Raw genomic sequence first — 18,246 nt, 5'->3', positions numbered from 1 at the left:
TACAATTATTGAAATGCACATTTCAATTTTCCTGAATTGTGCAAAAGTAATTTGGAAGATTCATTTCTGAGAACACCTAGTGGAATTTTTTTTAATAATCATAATTATTTTTGATATTTGCACAGTTCTCCCTGCCCACATGCATATGCACTATTACCAACGGCTATACAACATATGAAATTTTTGAAGCAGTTGCCGTCAGTACAATATGGATTCATCACTAAATGTTCAGCCTCATGCTCGCTTCGGCAGCACATATACTAAAATCGGAATGATACAGAGAAGATTAGCATGGCCCCTGCGCAAGGATGACACGCAAATTCGTGAAGCGTTCCATATTTAAAAAAATAATAATAAATAAATGTTCAGCCTCACAAAAGTAAAACAAACTTCCATGTTCAGTTCCAGAAGTGTGGTGTTCCATTTTATTTATTTATCTGGGGCAAAATCTGCAAAGATAAATCCATACCAAAAGAATGTGGCAGTCTTTTGCAATAAAGATTAATGTTATTGCAAAGAATCCCTGAGATTCAACAGAAATGGAAAACACCATTGCAAAAGCTAGAAAAGTGAGAGGGATTGGAGAATGTTGGTGGAGAGAAGAAAGTAAATACATCTATGCTACAGACGGGTGGGGTATTAGAATGTACTCAGAGGGCTCGACCACACATGGTTAGGAAGAAAATCAACAGAAATTTGGACAGTGGGGATCACAAATGCCTGATGAATGTGTGAGAAGTTAACTAAGTGCTTAGAGGAGGTTTTATGAAGTAATGTGAAGCCATGTTTCTTTCCTTTGATCTACTTGGATGACAAAACCAATTGGAAAGAAATATTGAAAGAAATTACACAGGAGAAAAATAGTGGCAAATACTTACATAACACCAATTATGGTTTGGGCACTCTTTAAGGGCTTTGTACATATTAACTTATGTAATTTTGACAATAAATAATCATTCATTCATTTAGCTCACCAACACCTGTTGAAGCCTTTCTTGTATTTGGTATATTATAAGGGATGGTGAGAGACTACACAGCTATACAATCCACTCCTTACCCTTAAGGAGCTCACAGTCTATGGCATGAAACAGACACATCAAATGTATTTTTTAATTTTTACTGGAGTATAGTTGATTTACAATGTTGTGTTAGTTTCAGGTGTACAGCAAAGTGAATCAGTTATATACATATATCCACTTTTTTTTTAGATTCTTTTCCCATATAGGCCATTAGAGAGTATTGAGTAGAGTTCCCTGTGCTATACAACAGGTTCTTATTAGTCATCTATTTTATATATAGTAGTGTGTATATATCAGATCCCAATCTCCCAGTTTATCCCTCCCCCCCTTATCCCCTGGTAACCCATAAGTTTATAACAGTGTTAAACAGGTATGTATTTGGTATATTGTAGACATAGGGGAAATAACACCTCTGCTGGGGCCTGGAGGGGAGTTCTTAGAGGAGACAAGAACAGGGTTTGGATGGATAAATAGGTGGCTTCTAGATCAATAAGAAAGAAAGAATATGGGTATATTGGGAGTGAAAAACACAGCACTGGAAAGTGGCAGGGCCTGCTTGTAGCTCCATAAATATCTCATTGTAGCTGACAGTGAGAGAAAAGGAAAAGACACAGGTGACCAAGACTTTGAGTGCCATACGGGCAATACAGAGCCACTGACAGATTTTAAACAATGAAACGACATTGTCCAGAGACTCTACAGAGAATAGTTTTGCAGGGTTAATTCTAAAACAAGATAAATTAAAATTAATAAAATGTGACCAGGGATTGAAATAACATATTAGGAGTGAGGACTAAGAAGGTGGAATAGGTTCACCAGTGTTGAATATATGTAACTAATAAATATACTATCAAATAATAGAACACAGACTTTTTATAAGTGGGACCAGGTGGTCAAGAAAACCATACATCACAAAAATATTGTCTCCATGTTTTAGGCAATGCTTTGGTATTGAATATACTTTTAATCTTGATTTCTATGAATCTATTATAAAATTAGTAGTTTCCAAACTTTTTTAGTTTTTTTTTAAATTTTAATTGCAGTATAGTTGATTTACAATAATTTATTAGTTTCAGGTGTACAGCAAAGTGATTTGGTTATACATATATGTGTATATATCTATATATTTTTAAAATTATTTTCCATTGTAGTTTATTACATGGTATCGAATATAGTTCCCTGTGTTATACAGTGAATCCTTGTTGTTTATCTATTTTATGTATGGGAGTATGCATCTGTTAATCCCATACTCCCAATTCCCAAACTTTTTTTTATCATTCATCTGTATCAGTAAAGAAATTTGAATGCACCTCCAATAACTATATACTTATTTATTTGTACATTACATATGTGTGCAACTGTCACTGGCATCTCAAGGGAAGATTCATCACTAATGATAATGACATAAGTTCATATTTCAAAAGATATCTTTGATCAACATTTGATTGCTATGGGCTTTACAACCCGTCCAGAAAAGAGCTCACCATCTTTTTCCTCCACCCTCCTATGCTTCTCCTCTGAGTAGAAGTCATAACCACACAGTCCTCCAAACTAGACACCAAAGACCCTTCACTGACACCTCATTCTCCTTTCTTCCCCAGAAAATCTAGTCAGTATCATTTTCAGTTATTTCCACCTTCTAAATACCTTGGGTATCAGTCAACTTTTTCTTCCTAAATGGCAGCCCTAATTTCAGGGGCCATTTCTTCCGTGGGCTGTGAACTAAGACAGCTCTGATTAAGATGTTAGCCACACCCTTAGTGCAATGTGACCTTATACAAGTTATTTAACCTCAGTTTCCCCATCTGTAAAATGGGATAATACATTTTTCACAGAGTTGTTATGGAAGCTGAAAGAGGAATGCATGTCATGTTTTTGTACAGTGCACTCACATAGCAAGCAGTTAGTTTATGTAAGCTATTATTACGCTTTAGTCTCCCTACTGCTAGCCTCAGCTCTCACCTTCCAACTCACCTCAGGTTGTGTAAAAGTGATTTTCTAAAACACAAATTTGACCAGGTCACTGTCATGCTTAAAACAGATTTTCCATGCCTCTCCATCAACTACAAGACCAACAGAAACATTTTGTTAGATAAGGCTCTTCAATGAGACAGCCTGTATCTATAATTCCAATCCTATTTCTGCCACTCCTTAACACGTCTCTTATGCTACAGATGTACTGAAATATTTGCACCACTTCACACAGACCACATTCTCTCCATCCTCTGAGCCTTTGTTCTTATGCACAAAATACCTTTGCCCTCTGTTGTCACCATGCTTCCAACTATCATGTTGTAGCTCAGCCTTCAGCATTCAATTCCAGTGATGATTCTGATATGAATCCTTTCCTGGTCCTCATGCTGAAGGATGGAGTCGATTATTCTCATCATCCGTGCTCCTAAGACCCTCTCTGTATTCCCTAGTCACAACACCCTGCACACTGTTCTGTAGTTGCCTCTTCTGCCCCAGCTCACAGTGCCCTATACCATGATTACCCTAGGAGGTGTTTCCCCAACTAGATGGTGTGCTCCCTGAAGGAAGGGCCTTAGGATCTACAACAGCAATGTCACACCTAGTAAGGGTTCAAGGCAGGCTTGGAATGTCTCCTGGGTGACTACATTTTCACTGTGTGGGTGGGAGGGGGAGACATTTTCCCAGCAAACCTGCCAACATCCTAATTCCCCACATTTATGGAAAGTCTTTGCTTTAAATTTTGAAGCCTTCTGTAATTAGCTGTCCACTGGCAGTGGGGGAAATCCTAAGTTTTCCTCTAAGCACGACTATGTGGTTAGAAGACTAGCTGTCTAGTGGCAAGAGCATGGACATGGGACCCTGACCCCTGCATTGGACTCCCTGCTCTGCTCACTTTCAGTTGTTTGATTTTGAGCAAGTTACATAACTTTTCTGAGCTTCAGTTTGCCCTTCTGTAAAACAGAAATAACAGCAAACCACACAGGATTGTCTTAAAGATTCAGTGAGATGATTTGTGTTAAATATTTAGTACACAGTATGAATTTAATAAATGATCAACATGGCAGTTCTCGTTTTTATCACCCTCAAAGTTCAATGAACATACACCACACACCCACTAGGATAGCTACTATAAAAAACGAGACAGGCTGTAATGGTATAGCCGCTGTGGAAAACCTCATGGCAACTCCTCAAAAAAGTAAACATAAAATTACCATATGCCCCAGCAATTCCACTTCTAGGTATATACCCAAAAGAACTGAAGGTAGTTGACCTGAGCAGATGTTTGTACACAAATGGTCTTCGCAACATTATTCACAATAGCCAAAAGGTGAAAACAACCCAAATGTCTATCAGTGGGTGACTGGATAACAATATGTGCACACCTGTACAATGGAACAGTATTCAACAAATGCTGTATGATTCCGCTTATATAACTCAAGTAATCAAATTCATAGGACAGACGGTAGCATTGTGATTTTCTGGGGCTGGAGGAGTGGGGAATGGGGAGTTAATGCTTCATGGGTACAGAGTTTCCGTTTGGGAAGGTGGAAAAGTTCTGGAGACAGATGGAGGTGATGACTGCACAACAATGTGAAGGCACTTAACGACACTGAACTGTCCACTTACAACGGACTAAAATTTATGTATAATTTACTACAATAAAAATTCCACCAACAAGACTTACTCAGATCTGCAAGAATAATTAAACAGCTCTTGCAAAGCTGTTAAAGTGAGGCCAAGAAGACTCCAGGTTCCTTCAACTCGAATCTGATTCCCTTATCCCAGAACAATCCTGAGATCTGAAAGTCCTTATTCTCCATGACCAAGTGAGCGTGTGTGCGCACGCGCACGCACACGCACGCGGAGTCTCTGGGGCCCATGGAGACGCAACCTGGAAACGGGGCTTGCCAGGATTAGGGAGCCAGGGCCAGTCCATGTATCACTCACCCAGAAGACAGCCCTCCCTGGAGAGAAAGAACCTCAGAGTCTCCTCACAAAGAGGATAATAAATTCCGATTAGCCAAGGAAGCTCGGAGTCTAAATACCAGCGAAGCTGAGCCCCTGCAAGTGGGGACGAATCATCTGAAAGGTCATCCCAGAGACACCGAACAAAGGGCCTCGAGCAGCTGGGTCTCTTAATTTGAGGAAACACTGAAGCTTTGAAAGACACCAGAGGCAAAGCTGGAGAGATGGGCAGGTGGAGCGGCCTTCTGAGCACAGAGAGGATTTAATAGGAAGGGAAACACAAGCCCCACAGGAGGCTCCAGGGCCCTGCAGCCACCGCTTCTCTAGGCCAGGCTGAGGGCCTCTGGAAGGAGCCGCCATCACCTGCACTAGGCTGGCGTGGCCCTTCCTGGCGCTGCATTGAAACGGAGTGGCTCTGATCTCAGCAATTAAAGCTTTAAAACCACAAGCCTCAGGGAGGGAGAGAGGCTCAAAGGAACGGCCTGCCATATACCTCTGTTCACTCTGTTCCAGGCTGTGGGCTGCTGACACAGCCCAGTCTGTCTCCAGAAAATTCCAGAGGGCTCTCAGGAATCTAAGGCCAGGCCTAAGCCAGTGGCCTTTTGCCTGGGCCCAGAGGCTGTAAGATAGAAAGCTCTGGGGGAGGGCCAGGTGGTCAGCAGGAAGCGGCCTACTGGCCTGCAGCCATTCCCAGCTTCCAATAACCCTCTGGGAAAAAAATCGAAGGAAGGAGAATGAAAGGGGCATCGTACCTTGAGCGAAAAACTGAGCAAACGGCCTCCTCCCGCATAGAAGGCACTGTAAGCGTAGGACTGAGTCGAATCGCGCAGACCCTCAGTCTGGAGCAAGGGACCAGAACTGAGCCAAGGACTGTCTAACCAAAGAAGGGAACTCACATCATGGACCAGCCGCTTCACAGAGATTTTCTCATTGACTTTAATCGTTCCAACTTTGTGCAGGAGGTACTGCTGTCCCCATTCTAGACAAAAGAAAATGGCAGAGGCCAAATCTGAACCTACACCCGGATGGTTCTAAGATCTTCTCTACAATATTATGCGGCCCCTAAATTGGACCTTCCACAAGTATTAGCTTCCTATGCCTTGCAAATTGATTCTAAGAGGCTTACTAGCTTGTCAAGTATCACACCGTTCTTGAGTTACAGAACCGGGACTGGAATTCATTTCTGACTGATTCCAAAGTTGACGTGCTTTCCTCCATGCCTCATATATCTTTAGTTAAAATAAAATAATCCTGTGGCTTCTTGCCAATCAGGAAACATTTTGCTCCTTCACTCTTGAAGCCTAAGCCCTTTATAGAGTAGCTCAGTAATTGCGCTGCCCCTGCGCCCCAGAGTCACAATTTACTGCAGAATGAGGTGATATGAAACAAAACAGACACATCTCCCAGGCCAAAGAGGGGCTGTCTGGATCGTACAGACCTGATGACTTTTATTGAGAAGATCTGAAGCTCATTTCGGTATAAAAAGTGGTGGAGGAAGGTGGCAGTGTGTGTTTGAACCGATACGTGTTTACTTCCCACTCAGGCAAATTATTCTAATTTTTTGGTTTTAGTGAGGTAAGACCTAGTCGGCTTGAGCTATGGAGATGACCAATCATTTCTTGAAGGGAAATTAGTTGTCGTTACCCAAAGCAGTAAGAATGGGTCTCCCTTCCACAGTTCACGTGGCCCAGAAAATGCAGGTCTCTCTCTGCTCTTCGGATTTCAATACTGTAAAGGTTTCATAGGAAATACATGCATATATAATCAGATACTTCTTATTGTCTTGGGGAAATGTTGCCAAGAGCAGGAACATACAAATTGAGAGGAATGGAAACCATCTAGGATATTGCTTAATACCTTATAGTTTCAGTCAAAATGACAAAGACCACTTTAAAGGTTACTCATGCCTAATGGGCAGGAAATAGTTAACCCACAGAGGCTTGAAAGAGACCCCTCAAGTTGTTAAAAAACAATCCCAGGGCCAGGCAGCTTCCATGAGCACCAGCTTTGTAGTAGAGACATTCACAGTAAAGAAAGCATTAAGGATGGGATGTCTCGAACAATGGGAGAAATTCTTCCATTAGGAGACTTGCGGTTCCAACATTATGCACACTATTCTGAAAAAATTCTTTCCACAAATGTTTATAAATGCTAGATAAAATGAACAAACGTTCATTTAGATGCATGATTTGAGATCATAAGAAAGAGAAATCCTCAGAGGTCAGAAACGAAGAAGAAACTCAAAAGCAAGGATGTAGGCATGTGTGCTGATACTGCAGCTACCCTGAAGTGACCAGGGTCAGGCTCGGTCACTCTCAGTAATCTCAGGGCTTTAGTTTTAATGCCCATGCTGTAATAAGACATGAGATCTTGTGCTTATGCAAGGTGGGGAGAGTCAGAACTTAGTCACTTGCAGAACAACAGGATCTATGAAGAATAACACATACAATAAAAGGATAAACCAGAAATAATCAGCCTACCCCCAAAGAGATGACAAGAAACCTTTTCTCCCTCAAACAGTTGGCAGTTAGGAAAAGTCTGTAACCACCAGCTTGCACCACATGTATATCTAAAGCCCTAATTGATTTCACTCATATGATCCTGAAACCACCGAGCTGGAATATTACACAGAATAGGTTCTAGACTTCCAATGCCCCTGAAGCATCTATAAGAAGAAAATATCACCACTCTTATGGGCAAATGTCTGCAATCAAAATTGAACATGATTTCCACAGATAAAGACCTCCTCAAGATAACTCTCAATCCAAAGTGGAAACATATCCAAAAATTGATCTATCGTGAGTGTCGGCGCAAACAAAAATGGTAGAATTAAGCCCTAAAGAACTCAGATAATCCATTTCATAGATACTATAAAACAAGTATATTAAATAGTTTAAAGGTACACCAAATAGCTCCCCCCAAAACGAGACACCCAGAAAAAATAGCTACTTTTAAAAGAATGAACTAGAACTTCTAGAAGTGAAAAATATAGTCACTGAAATAAAAAATCCAGTAGACAGTCTGTAACTGAAGAGAGATCTTGTGAACCAGCTGATAGGTCTGAGGGCATAAACTGAAGCCATTTGATACAGCAGAAAGAGTATGGACCAGTATGGTCAGATGAGCTGGGCTGGACTGAATTTTGCAAAAGGGGTGCTACATAAAATTACAAAATAGAAACTAGTACTTGTGTTTATTATGCACAAGGCACTATGATAAACACATTATACATTATTTCATGGAATACAATTACAATGCCTATGAGACAGGCATTACTGTCTCCATTTTACAGATGATAAAACTGAGACTTAGGAAGACAACATCTCGCCCCCACATTATGCCAATAATTCAAAGAGCTAGGATTCAAACCCAGGTCTGTCTCACTCCAAAGTCCATTGTCCTAACCACTAAGGTTTACTGCCTGCCCCATTAGCTTCCAATTCAATTTAAATCAGCTGTGTAGGCTTCTGTTGCCTGAGCATAGGAAAAATATTTTATTATGAACTTTCCTCCTCTTGAAGACCTAGTAGAACCTTTCAAGAATATAGTTCACAGCTCTCTCCTCACTGGTAACAGCAGAATTTGATTTAAAGCTCACACTGTAGGCAGGAGGATTGTGGGAGACTTGAGGGTTAGGCAGGTATCCGGTGTCAGCACAGGCAAAGGGCAAGTTCAGAAGTCTGCCAAGTCTGCAAGGCTCAGGCAGATAAAAGTGATCAGCGCCTGTTATGGAAGAGTCTGACAAGTCTGTAAAATGCTGGAAGACTGGGATGACTTTGAAAGTCAAGGCTAGCAAAAGGCTCCAAAATGTGGTAGTTCAGATGATTAGAGATCAGTATTGTCGAGGTGCAACTGTGATTTGGATAAGGAATGAAAGTTATTTTCCTGTTGTTTTATTCTCTCATATTTCCAACTAAGGGCTGGCAGCTGAGCCCCCAGAAGAAGCTTGAAAAGCAGAAATCACCCTTGCCTCTGACTATGCCAGAGACAGAGGCCATATAAAATCAGACTCTTTGCCTGGTGTGCCCCAGCCCAGGGTTGTATCTCCAGAAGGTGATGACCCCCTAGTAACACTTTGCACAGGTGACCGTATTAATGAAGTTTTATGCAAATACTAAAGCTCACTAGAAGTACTTCTAGGGATAGGTATTTTAGATTCCATTGCTAGTTTCTCAGCAAACAATTACTAAACATTTCTAAGAAATAAAAGCAAATTGCTGGAGACCCTGCAGAAAATGGTAACATTAGCATAATGCATATGAACAGAAGTCAAAGCTAAGAAAGTGTACGTTGTCATAATTTGTTTTCGTCAAAGCTAATTTGTTTTCTCCACTTTTAGATAGGCTCTTGGATAGTTAGCAAGGCTTGAAATGAGATAGACTGGGGCCTGGGACCTTCTACCAGAGTGTTTGCACCTGGACAGACTTCTCCTCCAGCAACAGAATACAAAGAAACTATGAGGGACCGAAAATAACTACATGCTTGAGCAGTCAGGGCAATTATGAACAATAAGATACAAAAGGGCCACAAACAAACTGACATTTTGGAGGTTCTGCGTGCAAAAGTAAGGTACTCCACGTGATCCCAGCACACAGCATCACCAAGGGAGCAGTCAGACCACCCAAGCCTTCCCTCCAGCCCAACCCATCAATATGGATCCACCCCTCTCCTCCCCTTTAAGGAACCAGCCCCCTCCTCCCTCCGGGAGCAAGCGAAGTCACCTGTTTCTTGTTCTCACTCCCTCAAGCTGCAGCACCTGTCCCAGTAAAGCCTTGCCTAAATTTCTCTCCTGGCCTCATCAATTTCTATTGATTAAAGAGTCCAAGGACCTGGGCTGGTAAGGTACTTTGCCTAGTTAAGAGGTAGGATATCTGGTGTAGTTACACCTCCGGGAAGGGGGGTAGGGGGCGATCCCGGGGCATGTGAAGTAAGTGCTGTTTTGTGCAGTTTAGTTTAGTGGACCCCACGCCTCGGGCCCAGTTGTATGGGGAATTCAGGTTGAGGCACTGGAAAAGCCCTCTGGAAGGCACAAGGGCCACTCGCAGAGGTTGAGCAGGTGGCAAGAGTCCCTGACCTAGATTATTAATCAACACAGGGATGATCCTAGATTAGAAATTTCTCCTCAAATGCCCATCTGAAATTCCTTTAAGGGAGTAGCGTCTTTCCTCAGTGTGGTATAAGATGTGTCTAATAAACCCAAACAGCTTCAGTTTCTCCTAAGACAAAAGTAGGTAAACTTAAAGCTGTTTGGCAATTAATGTTCCAGTATTTTATCTTACTTGAAATGACCTGAATAGTCAATAAATTCCTATCATTTCATTTAATGTAGCAAAACTAAAAGTTTCAAGTAACCAAAATCTGCAGAGACTACTTTGATAGACATTCCCCAAACATAATTATTCCTGTAGTGTTTACCTGAAAGCTCTTATCTCAGTTACATTTACTTAAAAGTTTCATCATGTCATTTTCCTTGTTGATAAACAACAGAAACAACGTGCACTTACTGACTTGCAGTAACCCTAGGTACAATAAGAGTATGATATCTAATACTGATGACTCTAAAGGCATGTCTGTATTAATCCAACTCACCAGTTCAAGCTAGCTTTAATAGCAGATATTAATTTAATAAATTCATTTGGCCAATTTCTTCTATATTTCTGAGAATTTATACAAGTGCTTAATTTCCTTTAAGCCAGTTAAATAGAGCTCATTTGCAAATTAATTTTTTACATAAAGACAGACAGAGCCAGAGATCTCATAGTTTTCCTGCTGTAGTTTAAAAAGGCCTCCTCTTTTTTCCCTCAGCTGCAGGGACTACAGTGATCAGATAAGTTCCTGAGAGCCCAGGTAGAACAGTTACATTTTAAAGGCACAGGGAGAGAAATGCAAGCTCCTCTTCTTTTCTCTCTCTTCTTTAAAGTCCTAGTAAGTAACCCAAGGCCAGAGTCTCAGGCAGTGTGGGCTGTGTTTGCATTTCAAGGCTTCCGTGCTCGACCCATGCCCACGATTGCAGCAGAGACTTGCAGGAGAAGTTGGATAGACAAAACCACATAAAACATAGATCCTTTTCAATTCACTGACCGAGACTCAACATGTACCAACTACAGAAACTTAAACTAAAGTCACAAACGAGAAACAAAGAGATGGTCTTACCATGAGGCGGTCTCCGGAGGGACTTGGTTCAGCCCAGCTCCTCTCTCAACTGGCCCTTCTACCAGCCGGAGGTGGGAACACAAAACAGAAAAGTACTGGGGGGTCATGAAAAGGTGACCCAACGGGGAGTCTCCAGGATGAAAGGGGACAAGAGCAAAAGCAGGGTACTACGCATGATTCCTGCACACGCACCACCGAGGGGGTGGGCAGACTACCTCAGACACCCCTCCGCCTCATCCACCAATCAGCCCCTACCCTCACCCTATTTAAGGAACCAGCCCCACCCTCCTCGGAGAGTAAGCAGGGGCACCTGTTTCTTGTTCTTGCTTCCCTCATGCTGTAGCGTGAGTCCCAATAAAGACTTGCCTGAATTTCTCATCTGGCCTCTTATCAGTTTCTACTGATTAAAGAGTCCAAGGAGGCAGGTCGGTAACCGAAATATTTATGAATGTCATGATAATAGGAATACAGTTTTAAAAGTCCTTCTCTCAATGAGTTCCCCAGTTCTCTAGAGTCAATACCATTAGCTCTAATTTACAGGTGGGAAAACTGAGGCAAGAGTAGTTAATGGGAATTACCCAAGGTCAAATAACTCGTAAGTGACAAGCTAGACTCTGATTTCAAGGTTCTCTGATTCTAAATCCTATACCCTTGCAAAATCTATTGGTGCCAAACTGGTAGCTGACTTGAAGAAAGCACTTGTAAAAAATGGGTTAAATGAATCTTATAGCGTGAAATGTATCAAGGATAAATTTAAGGGACTTCCTGAACTTATTCCCAAATTATCCATCAAAGAAGCATAGGAGAGTGTGCCAGCAGCTCACTGCAAGAAAGATTCAGGAGGTATCTAGTAGGAAGAATAGCATCAATTAATATATGTGACATGGCCACAAAAACTGACCCATTAGGGAATTATGCTACAGCAGATGCCTCCTAGGATACCTTACTCCTTTTGGGGTTTCTTGCTGTTAAGAGGAAGACCCATGAAGTGGAGGATGTTCCCCAAAGAGCAAACGAGATGGTAAACTGTCAATATGATGGCAGCATGTCAAAGAATGAAACAACTCAACATGTTTAATTTAGAGAATCCATGATAAGAATGCAAGATATTCTCACCCCCAGGCAAACGTGGAAACTCCAGGACTTTTAGAAAGAAGAGAATTACCTCTGGGATACAATACTAGACTCTGCAATGACACCTGTCTAGATTTAAATTCTAATGCTACTACTTACCCGCTATATGACCTTGAGTAAGTTACCTAACCTCTCTGCGTCTCAGTGTTCTCATCAATAGAATAATAGTACGAATAATAGTACCTTCCACGTAGGATTACTCTGAAGATAAATTTAACACGTTATTACCATAGCAGAGCATAAATCTCACTATATATTAAATATTTGCTGCTGCTTCTCCAATATGAGGCTCATGAACTTCCTAAGAAAAGAATCAATCTCTCCAGCCAGGAGGGCAGCCTGGAGATTGCTTCCCCCTTCCTGAGCTTTTGGGGAGCCCACGTTTACCTCAGGTGAGTCTTCCATTTGTATGGAGCACTCTCAACGCCTGCAACATTTGGACCACAATCCAAACCAGCCCAGAGAACAGAAATGCCTTTAAAACACAGCCCCCCTAGATCTGCCATCTCCTACTTACTAGCTGTGTAGTCTAGTCTCTCAGAGCCTGAATTGTGTTACCTGCAAAAATGCCTTTTTGGAGTAAAGATGATGGAGAAAATGTATGTGGCTATTTCCGGCATCATGCCTGGTACAAGACAAAATGCTCAGAACCTGTTATTTCTTTCCATAACTCAAGAAGAAAAGCTGTGACAATGTGATAGTTCTGGAATAAGCTCCTTGAGTCAAACAGGTCCTGAGCGCCATGATGCTATGAACACAGAGATGAATAAAGTATGACAGCCCCCAATTCTGAAAGTGCTCATGGTCTGGAAGAAGAGACAGTAAAGAAACAAACAAGACAATAGCATGGCAGGTGCTAGTGACCTCAGCCAGGATGGGATCACAGACGGGGGTGAAAGGCAGCACTCAATACTCCATGACTTGAGGAGTAAGTGGGAGGTGGATTTGGAGAGAAAGGAAGTAGACAGCAGTCTTAAGACACTTAGAAGAAGAGAGGGAAGGAAACAGAGAGGGAGATCCAGAGTCATCCGGAGGAGTGAGAGTGTGTGTGTGTGTGTGTGTGTGTGTGTGTGTGTGTGTTTGGCCAAGGCCATATTTATAAATTCAAAGAAACAAACAAACAGTGAAGACGTAGTAATTTAATATCAATATGAAAAGGGCAACCATCAAGTAAGCCCAGTTGAAACTCCTGGGGTGTGTCGTCAGAGTTGACTGATTAGAGTACAGATAAGCTGGCCCTGTCTCTTGCATCTGGGTGGAAAGTCACAGCGGATACAGGGACAAAGGGACAGTTCCAGAAGTTCCTATTCTAGAGATGTGGCCAGACTCTTAGCACCCCCAGAGGGATGAATCATTTACTGAGCCCTCGGAGCCCCGTGGTCACCCATGAAGACAGCAGGAATTTCCCAAACTCTTCCCCTTTGGGGTAGAGGGTCTGGGTGGCAAACTGACAAATCACTACATTTGTTCCTCACTTTGTTTTTTGTTTTTCCTTGGGAATCAGCACATTTTGCATTGAGGTTTGCACAAAGCAAAACAGCTCCAGTGTCAAATGGAAATCCAGCAGTCTCTTCCCAAGATGTGCTGTTCCCTTTGTACACGCTGCCGACTTGGGAGCAGGGGCCTGGGACATAAAGCCTGCGCCTCTTGGGAAGCACATCCAGACAATGGTCTGTGTATGAAAAGGGGAACAGATTAACCAGGACTAGGGTGTCTCCCAATTGCTTTTCTTAAAGAAAGACTCTATTGCCAGGAAGCAAAGCACACACAAAAACAATATTAAAGCATACTGGCTTTAATATACGTAGAAATAAGAGAACATGGGCAGGCTACAACTTTCCAAATCCCCTGGAAAATCCTTTGCGAGAGCATAGATGGTTTGTCAAATCTATACTCTTTGTCTAATACATTTGTTCTTTTGTTTGATCAAGGTGGGGGAGGGAGCCGTCTAACTCATTATATTGGGGGAGCTGCATTCATTCCTTTGTGCTTCTTTTTCTTCTTCTAATCTTTATTAAAATCAAAAGAAGAACCACTCTAATCCTTCAAATGATAATTTATTTCTCAACCTATAAAGTCAGAGTCTTCGCTATTATTTTAAAAACAAATCAATGCAACGATTTTAATTAAAAATGAAACAGGATGAACCGACAAAAATAAATCGGCATTTGTTAGATCAACACACAAACTTGTTTACAATTAATGGGCAACTGAGCTCCTGGTGGTAAAGAATGTTTCACTGTAGTTGGTAAATTCTCTGGACTCTCACTGAAGTCTTTAGAGGGGAAAAACACATCCAGAAGTCTCCTAATGAAATGCTCTAATCCTGGGAAATTTTATGCTTCAAAATGTGCTCACCTCCCCAACTCTGCCAGCCAGCCGCCTCCTTGGCTGGAAGACTCAGTGGGTTCTATTTTAGCAGGGGTTATTCATCTCAGATAGCAGAGGAGGTTTGGTTTTCTCACAAGGAGAAAAAAGGGCTCTGTGTTACACAGGAGACAAGCTTTGGCCTGCCTGCTGGTGGGTGGGGCTGGTGAAGTCGACTACGATCTTCAGGAAGGCTCAGGTTTCTTGGGCAGGAGAGAAAACCACATGGAATAGGAGATGGACATCCTCGCAAAGACCACTGGGAAAAAAAATAGTGATTTCCTGAAGGGAGATCTAATGGAAATGGAACAGGAATATTTAAATGTCTTCAGTGTGTATTTATTTATTGAGAAGCTACTGAGTTCCAGCAGTGGGGCTTAGGGATTGCATTTCAAGAAGTGATCTTTCAATGAGTTCATCATGGCTCAGCGGTCACCCAGCACCCCCTAAGTCAGGCCCTGAGCTCAGCAAAGCAACGCTAAGAGGAGTCACACAGAGTCCACGTTCAAGGTTCAGTGGAGGAGCAAAACATGTGATGAAAGTCATGGCTGTCGTTATGCTAAGTTTTGTGGGACGTTACACGGAGCAATAGAAAGCCTCCTTTGGGGTTACCTCCGCCTCTAGACTGGGACAGGGAAGCTAGAGAGAAGTGAATTTCACCTGTGCTTTGAAGAGTAAGTAAGACTTGAGCGAGCGGATAGGGATGAAGAGCTTCCAAGGCAGGGAACGGTCTGAGCAAACTCTGGGCATAAAAGTGTGAGCAGCTCAGTGTGACTCAAGTATTGGGAGAAGGTGCAGAGCTGGAGGGATCAGGGGAGATGGTGATAATGGCAGAGGGGATGACTTTTTCCTTTCTGTTGACCTGATACACTCTTATTCATCCTTCCAATGTCAGCCTAAGCTTTATCTCTGGGAAGCAATCCCTGAGCTCCCCACCTGGGTCCTGGGAACTCCCCTGCCCCATACCCCATACTGTGCGTCCCTTGTTGGTCTCCCCCACTAATCTGTGTACCCCTACCCTGCTCCTTCCTTCTTCCCTTAGTGCCCAGCATAGTGCTTGGAGAGTGGACTGAGAACAGGACGCCAGGGTAAGATGGTCAGATTTCCAGGGCCAGGGTGGAATGAGAAGTAAGGCCCCTCAGGACATCCAGCGCTGACCCGTCACAGTCATGCTTAGGATTCTCAACTTAGGTTTGGCTGTAAAAACAGGCCATCTTGAGGGGAAACACAAAGAGTTAATAAGCCTTGGACCCATGGCTACGTGCACAAGCCATGAGGCAAAGAATTAGCAAATTAAAAATAAAGAAATAACATCCAAGCCTGGCAGTTCTGTAAGGATATGTTCTAAGGGCAACAAATTAGTACAGGCCTTCTGGAGAGAAATTTGGTAATACGTATCAAGAATGGGCAATCTAAAAAATAAAACAAACTAGTGAATATAACAAAAGAAGAAACAGACTAGGACTTCCCTGGTCGTCCAGTGGTTAAGACTTCACCTTTCCATGCAGGGGGTACAGGTTCGATCCCTGGTCAGGGAGCTAACAGCCCACATGCCTGGTGGCCAAAAAACCAAAACAGAAAACAGAAGCAATATTGTAACAAACTCAATAAAGACTTTAAAAAATGGTCCGCATCAAAAAAAGTCTTAAAGAAAAAGAAAAGAAAAGAAACAGCCTCACAGATCTACAGAACAAACTAGTGGTTACCAGTGGGGAGAGGGAAGCGGGGAGGAGCAAGATGGGGCAGGGAAGTAAGAGATATAAACTTCTATGCATAAAATAAATAAGCTGCAAGGATATACTGTACACACAGAGAATATAGCCAACATGTTATAATAACTATAAATGGAATATAACCTTTGGAAATTGTGAATCACTGTGTTGTACATGTGAAACGTATAATAGTGCACACCAACTATACCTCAATTAAAAAATTAACAAAGAAAAAAAGACCTATGAATCACTCTAAACTAGGTAGGAATTTATCTCCCAAAAATCATTTAAAAGAATAAAATGCATGGATAGAGGATACTACTCTTTGCAGCACTGACCTGAATGAGAAAAAAAAGTGAAACAACCTAACGGTCCAACAAGAGGGGACAGGAATACTGTGGAGCAGTCTACGGTGATAGCCATGAAGGCTATGAGAAGATACAAAAGACATGATAAAATTGTAGATGAGGGCTTCCCTGGTGGCGCAGTGGTTGAGAGTCTGCCTGCCGATGCAGGGGACGTGGGTTCGTGCCCTGGTCCGGGAGGATCCCACATGCCGCGGAGTGGCTGGGCCCGTGAGCCATGGCCGCTGAGCCTGCGCGTCCAGAGCCTGTGCTCCGCAACGGGAGAGGCCACAATAGTGAGAGGCCCGTGTACCGCAAAAACAAAACAAAAAATTGTAGGTGAAAGAAGCAAACATTTTAAAAGTCCATAATGATCATGACTCGTTTTCTTTTTCCAAATCTTATTTAGTATCATTATATTTTTCCTTTTTAAAAAGTGTAAGTAACAGGTAATTTGGTACTAGGTCCCCCCGCAGGAGCAAAACGGAATTATTATGAAAAAGCAGAAAAGCAGACCTCAATAACATTGGCCTAGAACATGATGTGACCTTCCCCTGCCTGCAACCTGCTGAGACAGATCAGTGTTTTCAAGTGGATGGGTATCATTTGATAGCTGCTCTTTGAGCCTTACTTCAAGAAAAGAATGAGGTCATAAGGCTCAAGGGGCATCGTGGTTTATGAAAAGAAGCTCTTGTTCCCAGTCTCTTAGGGCTAAAGCAAACCGTCCTGTCATACACCATCTCCTGAAAGCAAGACCCAGTCCATTTCCTTTGTGGAAGACGCCTTCTCAAGGGGATCCCCTTGGGAATCCCTTCATGCCATGCCTCCTGGGCTCCTGACTCCCCCTTGTTTCATGGTACCAGGCCTATAGGGTCGTATGTTTCTTGAGCTTCCCCTTGGCTTTGATGCCCCAGGTAACAATACGCAACATCACCATAGCTTCCAGTTACTGGATGTTTCTCTATGCCAGACACCATGCTAAGCTTCTTATCCACATGTTCTCATTTCATCCTTATAACAACCCTAGGACTAGGTATTATTATTCCCACTTGAAAGATGAGGAAGCCAAGGCTCAGAGAAGTTTAAAAATCAGCTCCAGTTCAGAAGACGAGGAAAGTATAAGACCAAGATTCAAACCAGGTTAGAAACTATACAAACCATGTTCTTACCACCACTCCACCAGGCTGTGCCGATTCAGGGAAAAGTTGACATTCTTCGCTTCCCAGTGAAGAGCATTTTGGGAAATTCCCTCCTCTTGTTTGCCTGAAAAACTCCATCATTCTTGAGAGACATAACTACCGCTTTGCAAGGCATTCATATTAAATATACATTACACCGTTTAGCTGGTCCTGGAGATGAGCAATTCACCTTTCTTTCCCTTCTCCACTCTGCATCTTTTTACACAAGGAAATCGGTGACCCTGGCATGTGTATGGCAGAGGGCAGGGGAGAGGACAAGCTGAGAAAGGAAAGAAATATGAGGGGGTGAACTTAGCTCATGAACCGTGAAGGCCGAGCCAACAGGGCTGTCTGTCTAGTCCCTTCTGCCCACCGAACAGCTTCCGAAGATAATTATTAT

At 42.4% G+C, this 18,246-nt stretch overlaps 1 non-coding gene across 1 annotated transcript; it reads left to right on the top strand.

Annotated features, from left to right (window-relative positions):
- The first annotated feature begins 236 nt into the window (after positions 1-236).
- Positions 237-343, top strand: LOC115854679 (U6 spliceosomal RNA). Its single transcript, XR_004040088.1, has one exon. It is a non-coding gene; the product is annotated as a U6 spliceosomal RNA (small nuclear RNA).
- The last annotated feature ends 17,903 nt before the right edge of the window (positions 344-18,246 follow it).

This window comes from Globicephala melas, chromosome 6 (genome assembly GCF_963455315.2).
Source record: "Globicephala melas chromosome 6, mGloMel1.2, whole genome shotgun sequence".
Lineage (NCBI taxonomy): Eukaryota > Metazoa > Chordata > Mammalia > Artiodactyla > Delphinidae > Globicephala > Globicephala melas.
Note: the sequence above shows the minus strand (reverse complement) of the source record. Positions and strands in the feature narration are given on the sequence as shown.